This window comes from Sapajus apella, unplaced genomic scaffold (assembly GCF_009761245.1).
Source record: "Sapajus apella isolate SASKATOON/1434 unplaced genomic scaffold, GSC_monkey_1.0 scaffold195, whole genome shotgun sequence".
Taxonomy (NCBI): Eukaryota; Metazoa; Chordata; class Mammalia; order Primates; family Cebidae; genus Sapajus; species Sapajus apella.
The window spans coordinates 568,024-575,835 of NW_022437135.1; the positions used below are offsets into that span (position 1 = coordinate 568,024).

Genomic DNA, 7,812 nt, shown 5'->3' on the forward strand with positions numbered 1-7,812 from the left:
AAAAAAAAAAAAAAAAAAAAAAAAAAAAAACTAGAAGTAATATGTTTTCAAGTAGTGAAATCCAATCAGAGCATGCGTGTGTGCTTATGAACATTTAATCCTGTTGATTCTAACATTTCAGTCTGTTTCTTATCCCTCCACATCTCTTATTTATAGGGTTCAATGCTGGCAAGTTAAGACTGTAAACGGTTAAAAAAGAAACAAGTATCTTAGAATAACTGAGATTACATAAATGTTTATCTTCTCAAAATTCTCATTATAGGTCTAAGAAATAAAAGCTCAAGCTATATGCTGAATTCAAGTTGCATGCAACAGAATTTTTGGATTTGTTCCAGAAGAGAGTAAAACACATGGCCCAGCTTGTGAAGAGGCTATGCATGCTGCCTTCAGCTCCTCACCTCACACGCACTTCTCCCTTCTCACGCCATGACAATCTGGCTTTCTGCCTTCATCAGTCCAATGAAACAGCTCTGGCAAATGTGAGAAATGACATCTTGACTGCCAAATCCAAAGACCACCACGCCCTTCCCACTGATTCTCTCCAGCACTGAACATTGTATCAGAGATCGCTGTGCTCAAGTTCGCTGTTCCCGTGGTTCCTCTGTATTCTCCAACACAACTGCTTTCCAGTTTCCTTAACAATTTATTTTCCACCTATTAAATCTGACGCTCCGCAGTTTGTCTGGCCTGCTTCTCTTCTAATTTTCCATCCACAGGGCTCTCATCTATGTCCACAGCTCCAGCAGGGACTTCTGTGTTGTCTCCATATAAGCTCCTCTTCTCTCCTAACAGACTCTAGGTCTTCACCGGGAATCCTAAGGCAATTCAAATGCAGTGATTTTTTTCACCATTCCTTACCTGTTCTTCCTGTATTTCTGATCTTCATCCATCTACTAGTTGCCTAGACCATAAACCCTTATGTCATTCTTGACTCCTCTGCATATGCTCATCACAACTCTAAGTCACCAAGTCCTTCAGACCCTACCTTTTTAGGAACTCTCTTCTTTCTGCTGCTGCCACCTGCCACCTGGTTTAGGCCTTTTTTTTTTTTTTTTTTTTTTTGGAGACGGAGTTTCACTCTTGTTGTCCAGCCTGGAGCGCAACGGCACAATCTTAGCTCACCTATACCTCCCAGGTTCAAGCGATTCTCCTGCCTCAGCCTTCCAAGTAGCTGAGATTACAGGCTCATGCCACCACACCCAGCTAATGTTTTGTATGTTTAGTAGAGATGGAGTTTCTCCACGTTGATCAAGCTGGTCTCGAACTACTGACCTCAGTTGTCCACCCACCTTGGCCTCCCAAAGTGCTGTGATTACAGGCAGGAGCCACCTTGCCAAGCCTGGTTTAGACCTTTCTACTTCTTGACCTGGAAGGTAAGCCACACCCACCTTTCTATTCCACATGGTCATCAGGGGTCTTTCTCTAACAAATGCAACCATGAAAACACTATTTGTCAAAGTGTGGTTCTCTGACCACCTGCACCAAGGTTACCCTGAAATGCTTGTTACATGCTGATTCCTGACTAGAATATAAAAGTCTCAGCCAGCCTGTAATCCCGCTTTGGGAGGCTGAGGCAGGTGATCACCTGAGGTCAGGAGTTTGAGACCAGCCTGACCAACATGGTGAAATCTTGTCTCTACTAAAAATACAAAAATTAGCAGGGCATGGTGGCAGGCACCTGTAATCCTACCTACCTGGGAGGGAGGCTGAGGCACGGGAATTGCTTAAACCTGGGAAGTGGAGGTTGCAGTGAGCCGAGATTGTGCCACTTGACTCCAGCATGGGCAACAGAGTAAGACTTTGTCTCAAACAAACCAAAAAAAAAAAAAAGCCTCTGGAAACGGGAATGAACGTCTGCATTTTAACAAGGTGCCCTAGGTGATTTTTAAGTTTTAGAATTAGCCAAAAGGGTAAAGTCCACATTCTTTAGCAGACACTCAAGGCCCTTCTAATTAGATTCTAATATGTGGCCTGATCTCTGCCCACTACCCACTCTGCCAGACTACTTCCATTTCCTGCACATGTCAAATTCAGGTCTCAGGTTTTCACTCACACTGCTCTCTCCATTCTGTCTCCTACGTCATGACTAATTCTTCAAGATCATGCTCAAACAGTTGTAGTGGAGATAATTATCTTGTCCAGGTCCTGTCAAACTGCAGAGTCCTCCTAGAGGGCCTACCATAATACAGGACACATGAGATAAATAGCTGGACATGGTGGCACACGCCTGTAGTCCCAGCTACTTGGGAGTCTGAGGCAGGAGAAATGCTTGGACCCAGGAGGCAGAGATTGTAGTGAGCCGAGATCACACCACTGCACTATAGCCTGGACGACAGTGTGAGACTCCATCTCAAAAGAAAAAAAAAAAAAATTCCAACAGCTTACTGCCTCAAGGGAACTCAGCTAAGTTACAACGTGAAAAAAGAAGAGTGACAACTGAGGGATAAAATGAGTACCAAAACCAGAATTTTATTTGCAACAATTTTAAAGTCAGCAGACAAACTCAGAGAGCGACTAAATCCAGGGAAAACGTGGTATAAACTGAACGACCGCTCTGTGTTTCGAGGTCATAAAAGAGAATTATTTTTCTACAGCCTATTTCTTTTTTTTGTTAATTCTTTTTATTTTAGAGACAGGGTCTCCCTGTGTCACTGCTGGAGTGCAGTGCCATCATCAGGGCTCCCTGGAGCCTCAAACTCTTGGACTCCAGTGATTCTCTCATCTCAGCCTCCAGAGTAGCTGGGACCACAGGCATGCACTACCACACCTTGCTAATTTTTTTTTTTTTTTTTTTTTATGTGGAGACGGAGTTTCGCTCTTGTTACCCAGGCTGGAGTGCAATGGCGCGATCTCGGCTCACCGCAACTTCCGCCTCCTGGGTTCAGGCAATTCTCCTGCCTCAACCTCCTGAGTAGCTGGGACTACAGGCACGTGCCACCATGCCCAGCTAATTTTTTGTATTTTTAGTAGAGACGGGGTTTCACCATGTTGACCAGGATGGTCTCGATCTCTTGACCTCATGATCCACCCGCCTCGGCCTCCCACAGTGCTGGGATTACAGGCTTGAGCCACCGCGCCCGGCCCACCTTGCTAATTTTTTTAAAAATTTTGTACAGACAGGGTGTCCCTATGTTTATCAGACTGGTCGGTCTCAAATTCCTGGCCTCAAACCATACTCCCACCTTGGCCTCATAAAGTGCTGTGACTATAGGCATGAGCCACGGCACCTGGCTAGCCTACCTCTTAAAGAAAATGATAAACAGGCTGGACGCCATGGCTCACGCCTGTAATCCTAGCACTTTAGGAGGCTCAGGTGGGTGGATCACCTGAGGTCAAGAATTCAAGACCAGCCTGGCCATCGTGGTGAAACCCATCTTTGGAAAAAAAAAAAAGAAAAGAAAATGATAAATAACTGTATTTTAGAAAACTATCCAAAATTGAAATTGAAACATACTCATTCCATAGCACTGCATTTTCTTTCTTTTTTTCTGTTTTGAGATGGAGTCTCGCTCTGTCACCCAGGCTGGCATGTAGTGGAGTGCAGTGGCGAAATCTCAGCTCACTGGCAACCTCCACTTCCAACGTTCAAGTGATTCTCCTTCCCCAGCCTCTTCAGTAGCTGGGACTACAGGCCACCATGCCCAGAAAATTCTTTTGTATTTTTTTTTTTTTTTTTGAGACAGAGTTTCGCTCTTGTTACCCAGGCTGGAGTGCAATGGTGCGATCTCGGCTCACCGCAACCTCCGACTCCTGGGTTCAAGCAATTCTCCTGCCTCAGCCTCCCGAGTAGCTGGAACTACAGGCACGTGCCACCATGCCCAGCTAATTTTTGTATTTTTTTAGTAGAGATGGAGTTTCACCTTGTTGACCAGGATGGTCTCAATCTCTTGGCCTCGTGATCCACCCGCCTTGGCCTCCCAAAGTGCTGGGATTACAGGCGTGAGCCACCGTGCCCAGCCTTCTTTTGTATTTTTAGTAGAGACAGGGTTTTACCATGCTGGCCAGGCTGGTCTCAAACTCCTGATTTCAAGTGATCCACCCACCTCAGCCTCCCAAAGTGCTGGGTTTAAAGGCGTGAGCCGCTGTGCCCATCCTGAACTTTCTTATCCTCCACCTCAAAATTTGAAAACCACTGTGTATCATGACTGATGTTACTAAAATGTAAAAAAACTGTATGAGTACTCCAGAAAGAAGGGAAAAAAGTTGAGAAGCACTGATATTCAAGTATTTGATATGAATGAATGATCTGAATTTTTGGTGTCAAATTTTCTTATCTGTGCCACTTCAAATTTTCCTTCTGAGGCCAGGCATGGTGGCTCGTATCTGTAATCCCAGCTACATAGGAGGTGGAGGTGGGAAGGACTGCTTGAGCCCAGGAGTTTGTGAGCTATGATTGCACCACTGCATTCCAGCCTGGGCAACAGAGCCAGACCTTGTCTCTTAAAAAAAAAAAAAGCTGGGCGCGGTGGCTCAAGCCTGTAATCCCAGCACTTTGGGAGGCCGAGGCGGGTGGATCACGAGGTCAAGAGATCGAGACCATCCTGGTCAACATGGTGAAACCCTGTCTCTACTAAAAATACAAAAAATCAGCTGGGCATGGTGGCGCATGCCTGTAATCCCAGCTACTCAGGAGGCTGAGGCAGGAGAATTGCCTGAACCCAGGAGACGGAGGTTGCGGTGAGCCGAGATCGCGCCATTGCACTCCAGCCTGGGTAACAAGAGCGAAACTCCGTCTCAAAAAAAAAAAAAAAAATTCCTTCTAAAAGCCAACCAGTAATTATTTATGTATTTTAATTGATTTAAGGCAGCTTATAGATGTATAGCTAATGAAAACGTTAAATTACATTTGTTAAAAAGTACATTAGAAAAAATAACGAATAAAATGGCCTGGCGTGGCAGCTCACACCTGTAATCCCAGCACTTTGGGAGGCCAAGGTGGGTGGATCATGAGGTTAGGAGTTTGAGACCAGCCTGGCCAACATGGCAAAACCCCAACTCTACTAAAAATATAGAAACAGCCGGGCATGGTGGCGCACGCCTGTAATCCCAGCTACTCGGGAGGCTGAGACAGGAGAATTGCTTGAACCTGGGAGGTGGGGGTTGCAGTGAGCTGAAATCATACCACTGCACTGCAGCCTAGATGACAGAATGAGACTCCGCCTCAAAAAAAAAAACAAAACCAATTAGCTAATAAAATATAAACAAGTGATTAAAAAATCCAGGCAAAGAGAAAACAAAGGCAAGAAATAATAAGTGAAAATTAGACGTAAAGTCAAATCCACTAAACCTATGGGTTGTTTACATCCAGTTACAAAAAGGTCAGTACACCATCTAAAACAGGGCAGCATCAGAGAACGTATCATCAAAACCATTTCTCTAATATGTTAAATGATCTTCTCAGAATCCTTTCCACTATTATCAACCTTCAAAAAGGCAGCATAAACAAACAAACCAAATAAAAAACCTAATTCCAAAGCCTATTCACTGGCTAAGATCATAAACTTTTGCTATAACCTTATGTCACAGCTCTTGCTACTTATATGTAGGAATGCTGCCAAGACATTAACAGTACATGCCTCTAAACTTTTTTGAATTGTATAAATAATATCTACGCAGATGTCACAGTTGTCATTTTTTACTTTGGGCCTAAATAATGAAAAGACTAGTCAATTGGCTTCCTGGGCATTAGCACCAATAAGCTAAGAAAGCTACACAGGCCTATTATGAGTAGGAAGGGTTATCACTGATGGAGACAGAGAACAGGAACTAACATTTCTTAGATATGATATGCCAAATGTCAGATGCCAGAGGACTTAAATGCGTTCTCTCATTCGGTTCTCCTAAGTCCTCTGAAACAAACATCATAATGAATATAACATATATAATGCATACAAGAGAAAACTGAGGGCCAGAAATAATAATTTAGACAAACGAACATGGTGGAGTTGACATTTAAACTCACAGCTGATTGGCTCTTAAGCCACAAGGCCTTCTACAACAAACTACCTTCCCTAAGACATACTATTATTCTAAAAGCCGCTTCTAAGTTAGTTCAATCAATCCCAGTTGCTAAAGAAATCTGAATCCCTGGAAGGAAATCAACTCCTGATTATTGACACTTTAGAGAAGGCATAAAATAACAGTTGTCCTGAGCTAGTAACATTTTGCAGTCAACATTTCCCCAGGAAACTCTTTACTCTTCCTTTTGCATTTTAAAGGGGTGAACTAATCCCATGTGGCAAGATAAATCAGCAAAAGATTTTCTATTTTCCCCCATTCCTGGAGTCTAAAAGCAGATAAAGCACTTAAATTTGGGTCAACTTTTACTATGTGAAGTAATATGGGAGTTACATTAGTAAGCCATCTCTACAGTAAGTATCAGTCCTTCACACTTGACATCCTCACTGATACTTCCATCTGGAGGTTTCTTGGCCCCTCAAACATGTCCAAAAGTCAAGTCCACCCAGGGATGCCAAACAAACAGAAAAAAGATCTAGTTATTTTTCTTAACAAAACATTTCAGCAATTTCCCATTTTTGTTAACGGACCCACCATTCTCCTAGTTATCCACACCTGATACTCAGAATTTAGTGATGGACTTGGAGAAAAGGTGGAGTCAATCAGTAGTCAACGTCAGACAAGTCTTCCCATAAAATGCATCAACACTAACACCACTATTCACTTCTCACAGTCACCATACTAGATCAATCTAGGTTTCTGCTTCTTTCTCATCTAAGAAAACAGTATGTCTAGGCCGGGCGCGGTGGCTCAAGCCTGTAATCCCAGCACTTTGGGAGGCCGAGGCGGGTGGATCACGAGGTCAAGAGATCGAGACCATCCTGGTCAACATGGTGAAACCCCGTCTCTATTAAAAACTACAAAAAATTAGCTGGGCATGGTGGCACGTGCCTGTAGTCCCAGCTACTCAGGAGGCTGAGGCAGGAGAATTGCCTGAACTCAGGAGGCGGAGGTTGCGGTGAGCCGAGATCGCGCCATTGCACTCCAGCCTGGGTAACAAGAGTGAAACTCCGTCTCAAAAAAAAAAAAAAAAAAAAAAAAAAAAAAGAAAACAGTATGTCTTCCATCTAAGTTTTGTATTTTTAAAGTTTTTTTTTCGTATAGGACTTACTCCTAGTAATTTAATATTTCAGTAGCTATTATAGAGAGATCTATTTTTTATTTTACTTGCAAATTGGTTATTATTGGCATGAAGGAAAACTATGCATTTCCTATTGTGTTTTATAGACAGTCACATTTCTGGATTAGTTATAGGATCTTATGCTTTTTGAACCTTATGTTTTCTGGTTGAATAACCGTATCTGCAAAGATGGTAATTTTGTTTCTTCTATCTCAATATTTATGTAACTCATTTCTCCATCTCATAAGCAATCTAGGTACTCCACAGTCACAATGAGTAACAGTGGTAACGAAGGCATCCCTGTTTGGTTTACGAATATACTCCAAATATCTCTACACTTTCTCAATGAAGTGGTACGCTTCTGAAAGTTTCTGCCCTCTTCCTTGAAGGATTATAATACTTTCCATAGGCCGGGCGCGGTGGCTCACGCCTGTAATCCCAGCACTTTGGGAGACCGAGGCGGGTGGATCACAAGGTCAAGAGATCGAGACCATCCTGGTCAACATGGTGAAACCCCGTCTCTACTAAAAATACAAAACATTAGCTGGGCATGGTGGCGCGTGCCTGTAATCCCAGCTACTCAGGAGGCTGAGGCAGGAGAATTGCCTGAACCCAGGCTGGAGTGCAATGGCGCGATCTCGGCTCACCACAGCCTCCGCCTCCTGGGTTCAGGC

The 7,812-nt window shown here is 43.5% G+C and overlaps 1 protein-coding gene and 1 long non-coding RNA gene across 2 annotated transcripts in view; one reads left to right on the forward strand and one right to left on the reverse strand.

The window, feature by feature from the left end:
• The window catches only part of ATP6V1E1 (ATPase H+ transporting V1 subunit E1), a 42,731-nt gene that overhangs the window by 17,875 nt on the left and 17,044 nt on the right, over positions 1 to 7,812 (reverse strand). The gene's annotated exons all lie outside the window — the stretch shown is intronic.
• LOC116543775 overlaps positions 6,567 to 7,812 on the forward strand; it is a 16,028-nt gene continuing 14,782 nt past the window's right edge. Inside the window, exon 1 of the long non-coding RNA XR_004265694.1 lies at positions 6,567 to 6,713. This is a non-coding gene — a long non-coding RNA (uncharacterized LOC116543775). The remainder of the gene's footprint in view (positions 6,714 to 7,812) is intronic.